Below are 11704 nucleotides of genomic sequence, written 5' to 3'. Positions count from 1 at the left end.
TCCGCCCACAACCGTAAGGCTCTCCAGAGGGTAGTGAGGTCTGCACAACGCATCACCGGGGGCAAACTACCTGCCCTCCAGGACACCTACACCACCCGATGTCACAGGAAGGCCATAAAGATCATCAAGGACAACAACCACCCGAGCCACTGCCTGTTCACCCTGCTATCATCCAGAAGGCGAGGTCAGTACAGGTGCATCAAAGCTGGGACCGAGAGACTGAAAAACAGCTTCTATCTCAAGGCCATCAGACTGTTAAACAGCCACCACTAACATTGAGTGGCTGCTGCCAACACACTGACTCAACTCCAGCCACTTTAATAATGGGAATTGATGTAAAATATATCACTAGCCACTTTAAACTTTAAACAATGCTACCTAATATAATGTTTACATACCCTACATTATTCATCTCATATGTATATGTATATACTGTACTCTATATCATCTACTGCATCTTTATGTAATACTTGTATCACTAGCCACTTTAACTATGCCACTTTGTTTACATACTCATCTCATATGTATATACTGTACTCAATACCATCTACTGTATCTTGCCTATGCCGCTCTGTACCATCACTCATTCATATATCTTTATGTACATATTCTTTATCCCCTTACACTTGTGTCTATAAGGTAGTAGTTTTGGAATTGTTAGGTTAGATTACTTGTTGGTTATTACTGCATTGTCGGAACTAGAAGCACAAGCACACTCGCATTAACATCTGCTAACCATGTGTATGTGACAAATACGATTTGATTTGATTTAGTTAAATAAAGCAACCCCTCCACTACAGGGAGGAGAGGAGGGCCCTGGCAGAGTGTTTCCAGGAAAATAACCTCTCCCTCAAAAAAATGAAGGAGCTGATCGGGGAGCACCCATCCACATTGATGGCACCGCAGTGGAGAAGGGGAAAGCGTAAACGTCCTTTGCATACACATCATTGGCAATCTGAAAATGGTCCACCCACACAGACAGTATGGTGAAGAAGGTGCAACAGCACCTCTTCAACCTCAGGAGGCTGAATAATTTATTCTCGGCCCCTAAGACCCCCACAAACTTTTAAAGATCCACTGCGCGCATCCTGTCGGGCTGTATCACCGCCTGGTATGGCAACTGCACCAACCTCAACCACAGGAATATCAAGAGGGGGCACACTGTCTGCCATTCCAGGACATCTAAAGCAGCCAGTGTCACAGGAAGGCCAAGAAGACCCCCCCCTCGAGTCACGGCCTGTTCACCCTGCTACCATCTAGAAGGCGAGGTCAGTACAGGTGCATCAAAGCTGGGACCCAGAGAGTGAAAAATAATAATTGTGTGACTTAGCAGTAAGCTAGAATTACAGTGCTATACAAAGTCTTACCAAGACACCAACATTTGCGTTGAGGTAGGCTATTATGAAACCTCTAGTTGAATTAATGTATTAATGTTTTTTCCTTTCAGAACATGCTACTTGGCATTAATTGAAAACTGTTGTTTTCAGTTTTAGATTTACTCACACTAACATTACATAACAAAAAGATGGAAGCAACACAAAGCTCATCTTTCAAATAAAAGTTAATAATATACTTTTTGTGTGTTTTTACAACAACTTGTTGTAGGGGCAGTTGACATATTTAGAAACGCTTCCTGCTTCCTTGAATATTTCAGCTGACAACACAAAAGGAAACCTGAGAAGGGTGATGCCGATTAGTCATGAAGTCGAGACAATCGGTTTCTTGAGAATTACACTCGCAAACTAGATGGAAAAACCACAACTGTATTATTAAGCCATTATTCACCCTCCACATCATACTTGTCTAGCTAAAACTAACATACTGACCTCAACCATGTTTCCATCAATAGTTACACAAAACATATAAAACATGTATTATTGATTTAAGTACATAACCATGTGCTTAGATTGAATACATCTATGTTACATAGTCCTTTCCTGCAGTCAATCACCAAAAGCACCCTCTTTGGCCTCATGGGTGGAATGTTATTAATATTTTTCATAATTGGTAGATACATTCTTTAAAAAAATACGAAAATCCAGTGTTTTTTGCTAGAGGTCAACCGATTATGATTATGATACCGGTTATTGGAGGACCAAAAAAAGCAGATACCGATTAAATTGCTCGATTTCAAATAATGACAATTATAACAATACTGAATGAACACTTTTATTTTAACATAATATAATACATAAATAAAATATTTTTAGTCTCAAATAAATAATGAAAAATGCTTTATTTGGTTTAAATAATGCAAAAACACAGTGTTGGAGAAGAAAGAAAAAGTGCAATATGTGCCATGTAAAAAGCTAACGTTTAAGTTCCTTGCTCAGAACATATGAAAGCACATATGAACATATGAAAGCTGTTCTAATAGGCACTATAGTATTGCCAGCCTAATCTCAGGAGTTCAATATTCCCAGTTCTTCAAACTACCCCGTAAAGAAATATTAGGTTGCAGTTATTATAGGAATGGTCACGTGAACTATTTCTCTCTATACCATTTGTATCTCATAGAACTTTGACTATTAGATGTTCTAATAGGCACTATAGTATTGCCAGCCTAATCTCAGGAGTTGATAGGCTTGAAGTCATAAACGGCGCTGTGACCAAGCATTGCTAAGAGCTGCTGGCAAACGCAGTAAAGTTTGAATGAATGCTTTCGAGCCTGCTGCTGCCTACCACCGCTCAGACAGACTGCTGTCGTGTCTTTGGCTATGCCGGATTAAGTGATATGACATGCTATTCTATAAAATCATTTCTCTGTAATTAATATCACCTGATTGAGCTAATCATGTAAATGTAATTAACTAGAGAGTCGGGGCACCACGTAATAATATTTATAGAGCTGTTATCTCCCAAATAAACTCTTAAAGACCTAGTAATATTTTACATCAATAGCAGTCAATATTAATCGTCACCTTAATTCAGTCTCATCTGAAAGTTGTAAATTCTTGGTCTTCACGAACCCTGGCTAACAAGTTGAATCAGCAATACAAAATTGGGTTTAATAATTTATTTACTAAGTACCTAACTAATCACACAGAATTACACATACACATAATTAATCATAACTTGATTACAAATGACGTCATAAAGGAAAAGGTCCCTAGCGGGCGGAACAGATATGACAGCTTGTTACACAAAAGAAAAGGGGCTGGGTTTGACTGAAAGAGCGGGAAGATTGAGGAACAAAGGGCGAAGCTGTGCTATTGTAAATACAGTATCCGATGCATTCTAAATTACCGCCCATTTGGAAAAGGAAAATGTAATACATATTTACTCTGAGCTGCGCTTCGGTAGGTTGGTGGTAGATGGAAGGCCGTGTTGCCAAACAGAGTCCTTTGTCCTTTGAAGAATGTCTCTGGTGGTCAATTGGATACGTTGTAGTAACGTCGTTGTGTGATAGACGGGATACTCTGTCTGTTCCTTCCTAACCCTCGTTTGCAGCTGCTGTTGCTAACTCAACGGCTAGGAGGTATCACTTCTGTAGTGAAGTTCAAAGTTCATATCATTTGCAACCAAAGCTCACGCTGATGTTGGCTTCGTTCTGTTGTTATTATCTGAACCATTCTGACATCGGACCTCACATCCTCGGAACAGGAAACGTTGTCGTCAAGGCTTTATATAGGGAGAAAAGGGGTGTGTTTCATAGTTTACAACCTATGTCTCTTCACGTGGGCGGGCCACTGAGTCGTGCCAAATTCACTCATGAAAACCCAATTATCACATTTTAGAAGCTATAATCACAATTCATCCCATCACAAATAATTTCATATTCAAACATTTAAATTGAACAACAATTCTATGTGAATCCGATAACTCTGATGTGTAGACTTTACACTGTAGAGTTTATGTCATCTTATCATTGATGAGAATGTATCAGATGACAACCGAACTGACATCATATTCATTAAGTACCACTGCATATGTTCAGTTGGTCAGATTGCCAGAATATAGTTAATTTCCCCCCACCTTCTGATGTTCCCAGAATCTCTATGTTAACCAAGAGGTTTGCAAATGTAACATCAGTAGGGTAGAGAGAGAGGAAAAAGGGGGAAAGAGGTATTTATGACTGTCATAAACCCCCAGGCCAACGTCATGACACTGCTCTATCAAATATCAAATCATAGACTGAATTATAATATAATAAACACAGAAACACGAGCCTTTGGTCATTAATATGGTCAAATCCGGAATTTTCATATCGGAAAAAAACATTTATTCTTACAGTGAAATACGGAACTGTTCCATATTTTATCAAATTGTGGCAACCCTAAGTATAAATATTGCTGTTACATTGCACAACCTAAGTATAAATATTGCTGTTACATTGCACAACCTAAGTCTAAAAATTGCTGTTACATTGCACAACCTTCAATGTTATGTCATAATTACGTAAAATTCTGGCAAATTAGTTGTTCTGGCAAACTGTTGCATATACCCTGACAGTGTGTGCAATGAACGCAAGAGAACTGACACAATTTCCCTAGGTAATATTGCCTGCTAACTTGAATTTCTTTTAACTAAAAATGCAGGTTTAAAAATGTATACTTCTGTGTATTGATATTAAGAAAGGCATTGATGTTTATGGTTAGGTACATTTGTACATTTCGCGAATGCGCCTTTGTTATCTAATCATCACCTATTTGGCAAAGTAGGCTGTGATTCGATGATAAATTAACAGGCACTACATTGATTATATGCAACACAGGACAAGCTAGTTAACCTAGTAATATCATCAACAATGTGTAGTTAACTAGTGATTATGTGAAGATTGATTGTTTTTTATAAGATACGTTTAATGCTAGCTAGCAACTTACCTTGGCTCCTTGCTGCACTCGCGTAACAGGTGGTCATCCTGCCACACAGTTTCCTCATGGAATGCAATGTACTTGGCCATAATCAGTATCTAAAAATGCTGTTTACCGATTGTTATGAAAACTTGAAATCGTCCCTAATTAATCGGCCAGTTTTCGCCCATAAACATGTGTGTGAGGTTTATACTTTTGATTCAAAGCAGATGTTTTTAAGACTACCAAGAATCACTCGGTGTGACTCTGATTTAGCCACTGCAATAAAAGGTTAATTACTGCTCTTGACTACGACAGGGGTGGACTAGGACAAGAAACCAGCCCTGGCATTTTATCCACACCAACCGACACCACTGAGCACGCTGCCAACTCATTTGTTTACTTCCCGAGCAAAGTCCATTTTTTGTCTCCTAGACTGTAGGATGTTGCTCAGCCTCTGAATGTCAAAGAAACAAAACAATTCTATCCCCATATGCATTGGAGTCACGTTTCTCCCAGGTATTTTACAACTTGTTTCTAGCATAAAGCATTGTCAACCAAAGCGCTGTTATAGATCAATTCATATAATTATATCTGTTTTTATATTCTTCAAAATCTTAAGTTAACAATGTGTATGCCTATGCATTTTGACATTTTCTTCAATAAAAAAGGTAGGCCTATGGCATACCATCTCATACCCCCCCAATTCGAGTCCTGGTTTAAACTTAACATCCCTTAACTAACACGGAGGTAGGCTATTTAAAGAGTGCATGGTGGGTGGCCGCGACCGGGAGGCCGATGGGGCGGCGCACAGGGTTAGGGGAGGGTTTGGCCGGCAGGGATATCCTTGTCTCATCGCGCACTAGCGACTCCTGTGGCGGGCCGGGCACAGTGCACGTTGACACGCCAGGTGTACGGTGTTTCTTCCGACACATTGGTGCGGCTGGCTTCCATGTTGGATGGGCATTGTGTCAAGAAGCAGTGCGGCTTGGTAGGGTTGTGTTTCTTAGGACGCATGGCTCTCAACCTTTGCCTCTCCCGAGTCCGTACGGGAGTTGCAGAGATGAGACAAGACTGTAACTACTACCAATTGGAGATCACGAAATTGGGGTGAAAAATAAATAAAAAAGTTTTGGACACACTCATTCAAGTGTTTCTTTATTTTTACTATATTCTACATTGTAGAAGAATAGCGAAGACATCAAAACTATGAAATAACACTTCAAAGTAGCCACCCTTTGCCATTCTCTCAACCAGCTTCACCTGGAATGCTTTTCCAACAGTCTTGAAGGTGTTTTCCTTCACTCCGTGTTCCAACTCATCCCAAACCATCTCAATTGGGTTGAGGTCAGGTGATTGTGGAGGCCAGATCATCTGAGGCAGCACTCCATCACTCTCCTTCTTGGTCAAATAGCCCTCACACAGCCTGGAGGTGTGTTGGGTCATTGTCCTATTGAAAAACAAATGATAGTGGGGCTAAGCCCAAACCAGATGGGATGGTGTATCGCTGCAGAATGCTGTGGTAGCCATGCTGGTTAACTGTGCCTTGAATTCTAAATAAATCAGACAGTGTCATCAGCAAAGCACCCCCACACCATCACACCTTCTCCTCCAAGCTTCACAGTGGGAACCACACATGCAGAGATCATCCATGCACCTACTCTGCATCTCACAAAGACACGGCGGTTGGAACCAAAACTCTCAAATTTGGACTCATCAGACCAAAGAACAGATTTCCACCGGTCTAATGTCCATTGCTCATGTTTCTTGGCCCAAGCAAGTCTCTTCTTCTACACTTCGAGGGGTCACTCAGACTACCTCACCTCTCACATTGAGAGTCATGCTGAAACTACACTTCAAGGACGTTTCGCTCGTTCACCCTGTGTATGTTACCAGCCTCAAAACTGTAACCCCGCTACTTGGAGCAGACTTGATGGATCGGTTACTCCCACTGATGGATTGGAAAACCAACCAGGTATGGTCACAGGCCACCGTGCCTTCTCCACTGATTACACTGTCTTCCTCTAACGCTAGCTGCAACGCAGTCATTCACGAGGGGTGCCTGTCGAAAGCACCCCTTGGGAAAAATAAGTTTAGAAACCTCTTGGGGCAGAATCCGATCCAAGGAGATTTTACGATATCTCGACACATTCCATCAGCCAACATGACAGACCATTCTTTTCATGATTTTGAGCCAGCTGTCTCTGTGAGTACGCAACTTCCCTCCACCATGCAGTCGTGTAATACGGTAGTTGAGATGAACTCCTCTTGCCCTTAGGACACTTCCGCAATCACTGCGGCGGTCTCAGCAAGAAAAACATTGATGCGCAGAGTGTACTCTGCTTCCCATGATACACCTTCCGCTTTGTTGGGGACTGTCACCCCTTACAATTACACTAATGGCGTCAGTCCAGCAACTGACCCGATGACTCCCACTAGTGAAACTCTTTGCGATATCATAGACCGATATCCTCGTCTCAGTTAGCAGGTACTGAAGAGGTTGCCACAAGCTGACACGGTGGTGACTGACATGCCTCTGAGCGTTTTGAAGCACAAACACCAGGAGATTTGGTTGAAAGGTTACAGCCATTCTCATGACAACGCGGCCGCTGACAACTCGTACATAGGGTCCGACCTTTTCGTTTGCGCCTCAGACACCAACACCATCCGCTGGTAGGGGGGTCCGGAGACACAAAGGGGGGGAATAGTAGCCCAGACCCATGATGAGCCTCATCGAGGCCGGTGGGGGGGTCGAGACTACGGACAACACCACCGTAGAGGCCGCCAGAGCATAAATTAAATCTAGTTGTAAACTCCTCTATGAGAACAGTGAGGAGCAGACAGGCCCCTAGACAGGGATTATCTTAGAACACATCTAAGATAGTACTGAGGTGTACCACACTGGTCATAAAGGAAGTCCAGTGGACTTGTCCACGTACAAAACAAATGGCAACAATAATAATTCCTTGCCATGTGTAGGTTCAACTGCAATACAACTAGTAAAATGCTCCAATCATTATGTTCCGGTAGTATAATATTTCAGAATAAATCGGTAGGATAACTGGTCCGTTAGAGCACCAGTACCAATACCAGCGACAGTCAGTCTAGCTACAATCAGTAAGAAGGTTAGAGACCTAACCAATCAAATTACCTTTGACAATAGCGACATAGGAGTCACTCAGAGCGCAACACGTGGAAGGGAATCTCCAGTGCACTCTTCCAATGGTTAACACACATGTCACTAATAAATAGAATCCTCCATTCAGGAGGAAAATTATTAGAATCATTAACCACGATCACACCATGTACGACTGGCCCAATACTTAAAGAGTACTTCCGTCGTGAGGTTAGCTCCTCCATGTATAACATAGCTATGAAATAGACTTCATACCTATCACCACTACAATAGTGGAAGACACAGTGACTTGTCGAAAAAACTACTACAGACTCCCTTGACAACAATTCTGACTGACCTCCAGGCATTGACCTGAAAATTACCTGACTACGTCAGACTCATTCTGATCAAGTTGTAATCTGCCAGGATACTTGGTTTTCTTCCCTTGAAATGGGGCAGAATCACATGCGCGCTTGTGTAAGCATAAACGCACATGCACAACGGAACATCCAATTAGGATTTATGCTAGGATCACTCAAGGGTCATAGCAAAATACCAGCCTTAGTAAATAAGGTTGAACATTTACTTCTAGGCATTTGACTCTACAGCACTCACCAGTTTCTTCCCAGAAGTCCATAGGTCATCCCTGTAGACTGACCAAAACTAGTGCCTTACAGCTGTAAACTTATCATATAGTTATCAACTTAGGATAGTGCCTAAGCAACACACCAAGTAGGAAAACCCTAGATATGGCATTAGAGACAATTCCATGATAGTCATTTTGCAAGAACATTAGACGTACATAGAATACAGTCCAATTAGATGATTTTGGTGTGAGAACTATATTTTGTAAATCTTTTGTTTATGCTTTCATTCCTTTTCGGTTCAGTTCCTTTGACACTTAGGAAGTGATAGAGCCCTAAACAAAGTCCCCATACAACCATCACTTAGTGCCACAATGCCGCTCAATGGGGAATTAAGGCAATTATATATATTTCATCAGTGTGTGTGCGTGCGTTGTTAACATCTGCCTAAGTTACTGCCCGGATCTTCCAGTCTGGACGACGACCAGATGACGGGTCCGGAACGGCAACCCCAAACCCGGACACCCACGGCCCTTCATTGTGGCGGCATGACCCGCTGTCAGGGAGCCTACCAAGGTAAACTACCAGGGGGGGGGGTTCCGCAACGGCGATCACCAACCAGGACATCCCCTGGCCCTTGCAGCTTCCAGGGAACCTATCAAGGTACATCACTAGAAGGGACCGCAACGGCGATAACCAACCAGACATCAACTGCCATCCTTGTGGTGGACTGCAACGCTTTCAGAGAAGCCTACCAAGTTCAACCACCAGAGGGGACTGCAACGATGATCTACAAACAGGACATCACGTGTTCATGATTTTATGTTGATTTGTAACTTTCAGGACAAACAAGATCCAAACCACCAGGGGGGGTATGTCATGACTTTGGCCTCTTTGGGTATAGCAACCCCATCCCCCTCTCCCTGCCTCCCCCTTGCCTCCTTCAACTAGCTGCTGTGGTCAGAGGTCGTAAATTCCTGAGAAGACCCTGCCACATGGCCACATAGTAGAGAGAGAGTACATTTTCATAGAGGACAAAGGAAATCCCTCCACCTCACAGAACTTGAGGTACAAACAAATTTCATGTTCTGGAGAAAGTATAAACGATCGATGAAGAATCCAGCTACGAACTGATCCGTTTGTCACAACTTGGGAAAGCTCATGGGAGACGGTGTGGCCACATTACCATAACGATGTTTATATAATAGCCTCAGATATGAGGTTTACATCTTATTGTTGTATAAGATGAATGAGTGAGTATGATACTGTTTGTGTAATTGTGTAATATGACTTTGGACTGTTTAATGAAGAAAAATACAATTCCCTTTTGATTTTAACTAAATCAGAGGACTGCCCCTGAGCCCAGTTAGGGTCAGACATCCTGGGACAGCCCGCTTCAGCCCTTCCGAATAAAACCCCCACTCGGGTTTTCGATCAGCAGACCGAGCTTACCTCAATTACGAGATGGTTAAAGGTTGCAGACCATGATTCTCTCAATCAAGGGAGGACAAAAGGTTGCAGACCATTGCTGAATATTTTAACCATACCACATGGTTAAACTCTTAGACTATTGATACCGACAGAGTAAGAACAAGTCTTTGATATTAATTACTAGTCTGCAGCTAGGAATTTGGTATCATTGAACGCGTAGAACGACAACCGCCAAAAACATTCATTCTATAACGAATGTCACTCTGAACAATCACCAATAACCATGACAGAGAGAGAGAGGGAGAGAGACAGACAATTCAACAAAATAAATCACCAGCAATCAAAACGACACACTGAGCGTAAATATATATATTGATTACAATTGTTCCCGAATGAGTGAGTGTTATCACTCTGTAGTGACTTCTTAGTCGACCCCCACTTCCCCTTTTGTCTAACAAGCCGCCATGCCGGTTTAGCCCACTAGGGCACATTCTCATATCATTTAATGTCACCACATTTACCTTGTTTGTTTGTTTATGCAATTCTGTGAATTACTTAGTTAGTAAAAAATTAATGATTTAAGACAATTGATGTATGGATGACTCATAGTGAAGACTGGGTTCGTGCAGATAACCAACAATTTACGACGTTTGGAATGAGACTAACGTGAGGTAAAGTAAATAATTCATTAATTCGAAGACTAATTGATCAGATAAAATATCTGAAAAGTTATTTTAGGAAATTATATTTTGTAATCTGAATATTTTTCCTTGGTGTCCCGACTTCCTAGTTAATTAGTTACGTGATTAATCAGTTGATCGCGTAATAACTAATTACAAAGAATCTTTGATAAAAACTATCAGTCTTCAGTTAATGATAGTAAAGACACGACAACAGTCTGACTGAGTGGTGGTAGGGAGCAGCAGGCTCGTAAGCATTCATTCAAACAGCACTTTTCTGCGTTTGCCAGCAGCTCTTCGCAATGCTTGAAGCACAGCACTGTTTATGACTTCAAACCTATCAACTCCCAGATTAGGCTGGCAATACTATAGTGCCTATAAGAACATCTAATAGTCAAAGTTATATGAAATACAAACGGTATAGAGAGAAATAGTCCTATAATAACTACAACTTAAATCTTCTTAACTGGGAACATTGAAGACTCATGTTAAAAAGGAACCACCAGCTTTCATATGTTCTCATGTTCTGAGCAAGGAACATAAGCGTTAGGTTTTTTACATGGCACATTTTGCACTTTTACTTTCTTCTCCAACACAGTGTTTTTGCATTATTTAAACCAAATTGAACATGTTTCATTATTTATTTGATACTACATTTATTTTATTTATGTATTATATTAAGTTCAAATAAAAGTGTTCATTCAGTATTGTTATAATTGTCATTATTTTAAATCAGCCAGATTAATCGGTATCGGCATTTTTTGGTCCTCCAATAATCGGTATCGGTACTGGTTGTGGTGAAAGTAAGGAAAACAATAACAAGAAAGTGTTATTCAAGTTTAAGTAGTTGATGGTTATGTTGTTTGAGCACAAATTTTAACACTGTCAGTTCTGCAATCTTTGTAAGAACATGTGACAAAGAGCTGCACTTTTAAGAGGTTACTGTGCATTTCACAGTAACTTAATTGCAGTTAGTTGCCTGGAAGTTGCTGTGAATTTTACATTACTAGCTGTCAGTAAGTTGTTGTCAAATTCACAGTAATTTAATAGTCAGTAACTGCTAGTAACTTGCAACTAGCTGTCAACTGGACATTACTGATT

This window comes from Oncorhynchus mykiss, chromosome 1, assembly GCF_013265735.2.
Source record: "Oncorhynchus mykiss isolate Arlee chromosome 1, USDA_OmykA_1.1, whole genome shotgun sequence".
Classification (NCBI taxonomy): Eukaryota; Metazoa; Chordata; class Actinopteri; order Salmoniformes; family Salmonidae; genus Oncorhynchus; species Oncorhynchus mykiss.
The sequence above is the reverse complement of the archived record's forward strand: the minus strand, read 5'-3'. Positions refer to the sequence as shown.